This window comes from Solanum dulcamara, chromosome 7 (genome assembly GCF_947179165.1).
Source record: "Solanum dulcamara chromosome 7, daSolDulc1.2, whole genome shotgun sequence".
In the NCBI taxonomy this organism is placed as follows: Eukaryota; Viridiplantae; Streptophyta; class Magnoliopsida; order Solanales; family Solanaceae; genus Solanum; species Solanum dulcamara.
The window spans coordinates 71451233-71460921 of record NC_077243.1 but is presented as its reverse complement, the minus strand read 5'-3'; the positions used below and the strand labels follow the sequence as shown (position 1 = coordinate 71460921).

General features: G+C 32.1%; 1 pseudogene; it reads right to left on the bottom strand.

Annotated features, from left to right (window-relative positions):
• Positions 1-873: 873 nt before the first annotated feature.
• On the bottom strand, positions 874-3491 carry LOC129894848 (uncharacterized; annotated as a pseudogene).
• Between the last annotated feature and the right edge of the window lie 6198 nt (positions 3492-9689).

The following is a 9689-nucleotide window of genomic DNA, read 5'->3' as shown; positions in this document are numbered from 1 at the left end:
TGATAACTGGATCTCAAGTCAATCTTGGAGAAAACTGAAGCACCCTGAAGTTGATCAAATAAATTATCAATACGAGGTATCGGATACTTGTTTCTGATGGTAACCTTGTTGAACTGCAGATAGTCAATACATATACAGATAGATCCATCCTTCTTCTTCACAAATAACACTGGAGCACCTCAAGGCCTAATAAACACTTTGCTCAACAAATCCTGTAACTGCTATTTCAACTCCTTTAATTTGGATGGTGCCATACGATAAGGAGAAATGAAAATGGGTTGAGTACCCGGTTCTAAGTCAATACAAAAATCAATATCGCGGTCCGGAGGAAGACCTCTAAAAACATACTCACCACTGAAATTGACTCAAGAATAGGAGTCTCTACACTAGTATCTCGAATATGGGCTAAATAAGCCAAACATCCTCTCTCCACCAAGTGACGAGCCCTAAGAAACAATATCACTTTTTTTGGATAATGACTAAGAGAACCTCTCCACTCTACTATTGGGATCCCAGGCATAGCTAATGTAACTGTCTCATCATGATAATTTAAAATCGCATGATAAGGAGATAACTAATCCATCCCAAGAATAACATCAAAATCTATCATGTCTAAGATTTTCAAATCTATGTGAGTATCATATCCCATCAAAGTGACCACATATGATCGATATACCCGATCTACCACTATAAAATCCGCAACAGGAGTAGAAATATTTATAGGCAGATCAAGAGACTCACAGAACATATCCAATCTCGAAGTAAAATATATGGACATAAAAGAATAGGTAGATCCTGGATCAAATAATACAGTAGTTGATCGATGACAAACCGGAATAATACCTGTGATAATAACATCTGAAGCCTCTGCCTCTAGCCTATCCAAAAAGCATAACAATGGGCACGACCCCCCTCAGACTATGAACCTCCACGACTACCTCCTCAATCAGAATGGGAACCACCTCTACTAGAATGAGAACCACCCTTATCACTCTATGCACCTCCCCTAGTCGAAGGTTGTACAACCCTAGAAGTCAAATCCTAAGAACCCTATTGTGCACCACTATGTCTGATCATGGGGAAATCTCTCACAAAATGTCCCATATCACCATACTCAAAACAACCCCTACGAGGCGTAGGATGACGAGAGCTACTTGAATGATCAGAATTCCCTCCATGACCAAAAGGTCTAAAAGATGAACCCTGTGAAGTATGCGTTGAACTAGAAGTACTATGCCCAACATAATTAGCCTTAGACGCTGGTATAGCAGTATGAATGGGTCTACTAGACTGAGAGTTATAACCTCTCCTTGAGTAACCTCGACTCCTATGCGGAGCACTACCATAATCACCTGAGTGATGGGCCCTCTTGCCCTCACGCTTCTTAAATACCTCACGTCGAATCATCTCCAACTCCTTGGCAGCATCTACCACTTTCTAAAATGGAACACCAGAGCAGCAACCTGAGAAACTCCCATGCAAAGCAAAATAATCAACTCCTTGACAAACCTTCTCACTCTCTCAGCCTCGGTGAGAAGTATCATCAAAGCATGCCTAGCCAAGGCATGGAATTTAACCTCATATTCAGCGACTGACATACCCCTTTGCTGCAGACCCTCGAACTCAGCCCTTTTATGCTCTCTCTCGCTACGTGAAACAAACTTATCTAAAAACACCTACTCCATAAGAGTGGAGATGATCCAATTGGCCTACCACTAATATAATCTCTCCACCACTACTTAGCTGATCGAGTCATCTAAAATGATGTGTAGTCAACTACATGAAACTCCACTAATCCAAGGTTGTGCAACCTCTCATGGCAGCTGACTATAAATTCATATGCATCCTCATTCAAGTCACTATTATAAATTGGAGGATTCATTATTCTGAACCTCCCAAACATCTTTTGCTCATCAGTGATCATGACAGGCCTATTAGCCAAATGTTATGCAACCCCTAGCAATACCATACTATCTAAATGGGGAGCTGTAGCAAAAGCTAGCTGAGTGCCTAGAGTTTGAGAAGCTGGATCAACCATCTGATCTGGAGTCTGACCTCCAACACAAATCTATGAGCCATTAGAGGTGATAGGCAATGTTCCCACCTGAGCCATCCCTTCTAAAAGTCCTAGCATACGAACTAAGGTATCTTGAAGTACAAAAGTGGCAATAAAACTAGGTAACTAGGTGAATGCTGAGCTGGTCCATACCCCTCAACATGATCCTGGATATCCCCATGAATCACATCTGTATTTGGAGATACTCCCCTAGCATGGCCTTGAGTGGCAATCAGTACTTGGCCTCCCACATGTGCTGCAACACGGCCCGAAACTCGACCTTGCCCTCACCCCCTGCCTCTTTCTCGTGTAGTGTCCCTAGAAGCAGGTGCAGGAATAGGCTCTTGATCACCACTCGTAGATGCATGAGTCCTCACTATCTGTGAGAGAATAAGACAACAACATTAAAATAAAAATCAGCAGAGCCAAATGTGCACGACAAGGAATAAAAAAATAGAAGTTTCCTAAATATCCTATAGCCTCTCGAAGATAAGTATAGACGTCATCATAGAGATTCGCAAGACTCTACTAGATATTGTTCTTGTACTTGTGAGACCGATGAACCTACGACTCTGATACCAAAGTGTCATGACCCAAATTCATAAGTCGTGATGGCATCTATATCCCCAATCGATAGGTAAGCCAACCCAAAAATTATCAATTTAATAAAATAAATAAAGTAAGGAGACAAGCGACAAGTGAAAGATCCAATACAGTAAGTCTGTCATAAGTATGAAATGTGAAAAGCTAAAATACTACCCAAGATTTGGTGTCATAAGTACAAGAGCTTCTAAAATAGGATTCAAATATGAAACTAAAATGACCAGTATAGACATAATAAATATCTTGTCTGAATACTAAAATAACAGAATAAATGAAAGATAAAGGGAGGTGTGGGCCGCGGAACAGCCAAGCGTCTCACCACAACTCCAAGATAACCCAAGCTCGGGCTCAAAAAGCTCCACGAGATGCGCTCGTATTTGGAATCGAATTTGCACCACAAAAGAGTGCAACAAGTGTAGTATGAGTACGAAACCACGTGTACCCAATATGTCTCATTGATCGACAACGAAGAAGTAATGACACGAGTATATATAAAATGTATTCTCAAATTTTATAATTCTACATTATACTTATCAATTAATTCTCACCAAAATAGGGGTAATCAAACATCACAAAATATTTAACACATAATTAAGTAAAAATGGAGAAGATAATGAGATGCAATGCAACACAATGAGATGATATGTATCAAATTCCAAGTAACCTCACAACCGTATATACACAATACTTATCAGAATATACTTTGAGAGTTTGTGACCCATGGGGGACTCGCGAGGTCCATATACCGACACAGATGATCTCCACGTATTTGTGCGGACAATCTCAACGCATTATCATAAAATCTGTCATCCCCAGCACAGACGATCTCCATTTGCCCAACTTATAATCATAAACAATTTTAACACGAATGATCTCCACTTGTTATACCTTTACTCATACTCAATCTCATATCAATGCATGTGCATAATATAATATCAACAACATAGGGGATAATGATGCATCTCAATGAATCAAAATCAGTATGACATATAATTACTCCAACTATCACAAATATATGGGTATAAATAAGAAGCACAACCACAAAAAAAAATCAAATCAATAATACATCAACCAATGCCCATATGCTTTGGCATTCTCGGATTACAATCCTTCATTCTATAGTAATAAACTTTCCCTTTGTAATACCGGTACCCGCACCAATGACCGTTACACCATTGGTTTGAGACCCCCATCTTTTGTCCTTACCCGTTATCTATCTCAATTTTTAATCCTTAATTAGAAAACATCCTTCAACGAAATCTAAAAGTATTAACATATCTCGAATGTCGAACACGTGTCATAAATCCTCAAGATTTTGCCTTTTCTTTTCACAAGGCCTTCAGAACGTTCCAAAGCTATCAATAATACATTATTCATAAGTACGAATCGGTAGACATCCGTATTACTATATGTCTAGCCTAGACTCAAAAATTCACCCAAATCTATAATTATTAAGTCTCAAGCCTAGGATTAAGTCTCATTTTCTACAAATAATTCTAATGATATTCATTTAATAGAGTACACCTAACATATAATTTTCCACATTCAAATATAAGATCTATTTCCTCTAAGAATAGTGCACATATTTTATTCATACACTTAGTAATTTATTATGCACTCAATGAATTGAGATTTTAAAACTCTCACCTAAATGTGTTGCTCCTAATCATATATCATAACCTTTTAAAGTTGGATTACCATTTTGCCCCTCCACCAAATTTAATATATATTTGATTAAATATTAATATTATAAATTATTTATTAGCAATACAATCCAATGATCATTATTAAATTGTATAATGAATTAGTCAGAAAAATAAATAAACTAACGTGTGTGCACAGTGCACTTTCACCTTCTCCTTGATAATAAAGTTGCATGATTCAACTTTCTAGCACTAATTGAGAAATAAATTCTCTTAATGTACACATAACCTCCTTTATAATGGTGAAGAAGACAAAAGGAAGAAAATAATGTTTTGCTCTAAATTAATTTTGCAGCAATTATTGATATTAATAGCAACAATCAACTATAATTATATGTTTGGAACCACGTGTGAGAGGAGAGTGTTATGATCCAAATAAGACCAGAACAAAGAAAAATACAAAAAATATGTCAATTGTTCAACTTCGAATCCCACTAGCTACACTCCTGCTGACTGATGTTGGATCATAACAGAGAGTAAGAGACCCATGAATTGTTTAGATTATGAAAGGAGAGCAAGAGTCATATTTTGTTGGAATAGTTATATAAGGAGACCATGTAGTACTATTTGAGATAATCACGGAGAAATAAGAGGATGAGGATTAAAGCACCATCACTATAAGATGCTATCAGATCTTATTTGCCTATTTTTTTATATTTTCAATTCCACCACTAAGTTTTGTCTCCTAGCCTAAATGGATGACATATGAACATCCATTAAAAATATTCAATTCAAGCACCTCCTACTTATATTATAACTAAATGCTAACAATTTCTAAAATTAAAGGAAAAAAACTTTCACTAAAATTTCCATTTAAATTTTTTATGGAAAGAGTCTAAATAGTTCTAGTACTCAAAACGAACTAACGGATCGTTACATTGAGTTATTCCTTGATTATTAAGTTGTAATTTAAAACAACTTTTTGAAAGTTAGTGAAGTTTGGTGGAAATCCTACGAGGTGTAAGTTGTGGTTTTTCTTTTCTTGAGCAATAAGGTTTTCCACAATAAATTATGTGTTTTGTGTTTATTGTTTACGTTCGTATTTATCGTTCAAGAACCTGATTCTTGAAAACGTTAGGCGGTATAGGTTTCTACAATTGGTATCAGAGCAAGTGTTTTCACTCAAAGATTCAAATCTTGAAAAGGATCAATGGTTGCACCACATACTGCACAAGAAGGATAATCATAGATAAGACCTCCACTATTCAATGAAAAATACTACGGGTGGTGGAAAAACAAGAGGATGGATCACCTGATAGGAGATAGTTCAGATCTCTGGAATGTTATCCTCAATGGACCTACTATTCCTATGAAGACTGGAACAAATGGGACAACACAAGTACCAAAGGACAGAAAAAAGTGAAATGCGAAAGAAAAATGAGCTATTCAAAACAACGAAAAGGTTAAGAAGATCTTAATTTGTGGAATAGGTCCTGATAAGTATAACAGAGTCTCTGTCTGTTGTTTGACACCAATTTTGACCCCCACAACATAAATTAATAATCAAGTTTCATCATTTTAAAAAATTTCAAAATAATTTGCTTGCAAAATTTCAAAATATTTTAAAGTTATTTTAATATTTTTATAAGTCTTGAACAATATATATTTCTAAATATATTTGGTATTCAATTAATTAAAATATATGTTTTTAGTTATTTTATGTAGTTGTATGTTGTATTTGGATTATTTTAAAATTATTTTACTATAAAACATGAAGTAATAATTAAAGTTAATATAATAATATATGAGTAACCAAGTAGTCGAATGATTGATAATTATGTTAAATTGGGTGAATATTCATCAACAAAGAAATTAAAACTGATATTTTAAGTAATTGAAGTTAAAATATGTTTTTTAGATATCGCAATAAGTGGAAATATAATTTATCAATAATTGAGATACTAAAATATTATTGTTTTTATTATTATTTATTTAATAAATTTTGAATTCCTTTTAAATTAATTTTCATTTTACCAACTTTATTGAGAATGTAATTTTGAATTCAAAAGATTCCTCAACGTTGGAATTTGGAAATTTGACCAAATGTACTTTGACTAAATCAACTCTTTGGGAGTCACATATTACTTTTATTTGTACAATTTTAATTTTGTACTCTTTTGAGAAATATATTATCAATATATATGATGATAGCCAATTTCGATTATTCGTAATGTATATTAATTATCGAGCTTTTTTATTTTTAAACAATTTTAAAATAATTTATTTGTAAAATTCTAAAATATTTTAAAGTTATTTTTGATATTTTTACAATTCTTGAAGAATATATATTTTCTATATATTTATATATAATTACTATATTTTACGATTATTCAAAAATCATCTCAAAAAGATTTTGTTTTTAACTAAATGTTATGTTAATTGGATTAGTCTAGCTAGTAGCTTATATTTTAAATTAATTAATTTATAATTAAGTTAATTATTTTATTTTATCAAAATTTAGAAGCTTGATAATTAATTAATGTTAATTCCTACAAATGCTATATTTACATTACAATACACATCTCGTCCCCTCACCAATACCTATGTCTAAGATTACACTACACACAAACAGGTACTTACCCAATTTTCTTATTTTCTACCTACAGCAACGTGTCTCCAATTCCAGACATGCAACATCACATTCTTACACATATATCCCTGCAATTAACTACAATTTTCCAATCCAGCAAGCACACGAAAATACCTTTAATGTGTGTACACCCCACAAATACATACGACGCCTATACGCGCATACTCGCTTCGCAAGGACTACTTTAGGACGATGGACGACCGCGACAACACACACAGACGTGTGCATGTTTCCATATGCCGTGCACATTGTCCCATCTTCTTCCTCGAGCACGCCCGACAAACAGCATACTCAAAGGATGGCTCCTGTGGTGTCGAAGGCTCCAATGCTTCTCCTATGTAAGGTCATTTTTTCTACAGTGAGGAGGGGGATTTTTTTTAGGGATTTTTTCGAAGAACAAAAATATAAGTTTAGGAGAATGATAGTTTTGGGGGACAAGAAATAGATACAGAGATTACCCAAAAAATACAATTCGAAATAGAGAAGCTATATAGTGTTCTTATAGATTCAATCCAAAAAAAGAAGAAGAGGGGTTTTAGTCCAAGTTTACCATCTTGGTCAACTCCTCGTTTTCTTTAAAAAGGCTCGCTGGAATTCTTCTGTGGTTGTGAAAATCCTCTCAATCTCGTCTTGTCCCAAAACGCTGTACCAAAGAAGGTGATATCTTATTCATTAATTTTTATTTTGTCACTGTTTTCATGTGAGTTGTCAAGAATATGTTGCGTCTATTTAAGTATTTTGTTAAGCTCTTTGGTTTGTTCTTGCTTGAATGCATTTTGATCCTTTATGTCACTCTGCTGACGAGTAATTTTAAATGAAATTTGGGTCTGTTTGATTTTGTCACCTCGAGAGTGGTTTCTTCGATCGTATTGTTTTAAAGAACTTTAAATGTTAACTTTATTATTCTTAATGTCTAATGTAGTCGAGATTGGTGTGAAGTCCTCCAAAGCTTGAAACAAGTTAATAAGCCTGTTATTTTTTAGCTTTTGAATGTAACTTTACATGTCTCTTTGTTGTTCTTTACACCAAAGTCAATCGGCTAAATGTTATGAGTTTTCTTAAGTTTTGTTAAGGTTCTATCCTTAAGGTCATTTGAAGCATGAGTTTATTGATTTAAATCTTCAAAGGATAATGTATATCATGTAGTGCGTATGTGCATCCTTGAATATTGAGTACTATTTTAATACGAATATGAATCTGACCATGGATTAGGTTTATTACTCGATTGTCTCGGTCTTCATTTGTTTGACTATTAAGTTATGAAAATCAATTAGTCTATCTTATTTAGCTCGTCAGTTTTTGTGTTTTCAATATGTGCCTAGTTATAGACTTGAACATATGAATTCTCTTGCATCCCATATTGTTACAATGGGGTAAGACATTGTTAGAAGTTAAGCTAGGGACTTTTTAGTCTTTTACTAGGATCTGTTAAAAACTAATTAGTTAGTTAATTAGTTGAGTTGGTTGTAACTGATTGGTCGTTAAATATTGACAGTGTGTATGTGTTGTTATGTCGAAAAATGGACGTGGTTTAAAATTAATTTCATCTTTTTAGAAAAAATCAATTTTATTAAAAGAGGAATCGCCACTTAATTTTTTAAAGAAATTAAGAAAACTTAATTTAAAAGACTCTAACAGATTTAAGTCTTAAAAATTAGAGAAAAGAGGTACGAGGTTCATATTACTATTTTAAGAAGATTTTAGCACTTAAAATAGCCGCTAACATGCGGTTTTTCGATGATTTAAAATTATTTGACTAACTTTGGAAAAATGTGTTTTAACAATAATCAAAGTATTAAATAATTTGAAAGAAATATAAATTTTAAAACATTCAGAAAAATTTATAAGGGAAATAGATTTGGTATAAAAATGATTTGATGAAGGAGGGATAATTTGAATAAATCATTTAAATTAATATGTAATAGTAATAATAGTAGTATTAGGAGTAGTAGTAGTAATAATAATAATAATAAAAATAATAATGACAACAATAACAATAATAACAAAAATAATGATAATAACAATAGCAAATAAAAAATTGCTACTACTACTAATAATAATAATGACGAAAATAATAATAATAATAATAATAATAATAACGAAAAATGGTAATAATAATAATAATAACGAAAAATGGTAATAATAATAATAATAATAATAATAACTGTAAAAGTATTAGTACTACTGATAATTATAATAATAATAACGAAAAATAGTAATAATAATAATAATAATAAATAAAGATACTACTACAAAAATAATAATAATAATAATAATAATAATAATAATAAATAAAAATATTAATGATAAAGAAACTAATACTAATAATAATAATAATAATAACAACAACACTACAGTAAATAAACATACTAATAATAATAAAAATACTAATAATAATACTAACAGTAAAATAAAAATACAACTCCAACTACTAATAAAATATGTATACTAATAATAACAGTAAATAAAATGTACTACTAATAATGGTAATAAATAAAAAAAAATAATAAACATACTACTACTTCTGTTAATAATATTAATAACGAAAATAATAATAATAAATATAATAATAACAGTAAATAAAATATACTAATAATGATGATAATAATAATAACGAAAATACTAATAATAACAGTAAATAAATATACTACTACTAATAATAATAATAAAATGGTAAAAAAAATTTTAAAAAAATAACAATAATGATAAAAACAGTAGCAGCAATAATAACGACAAT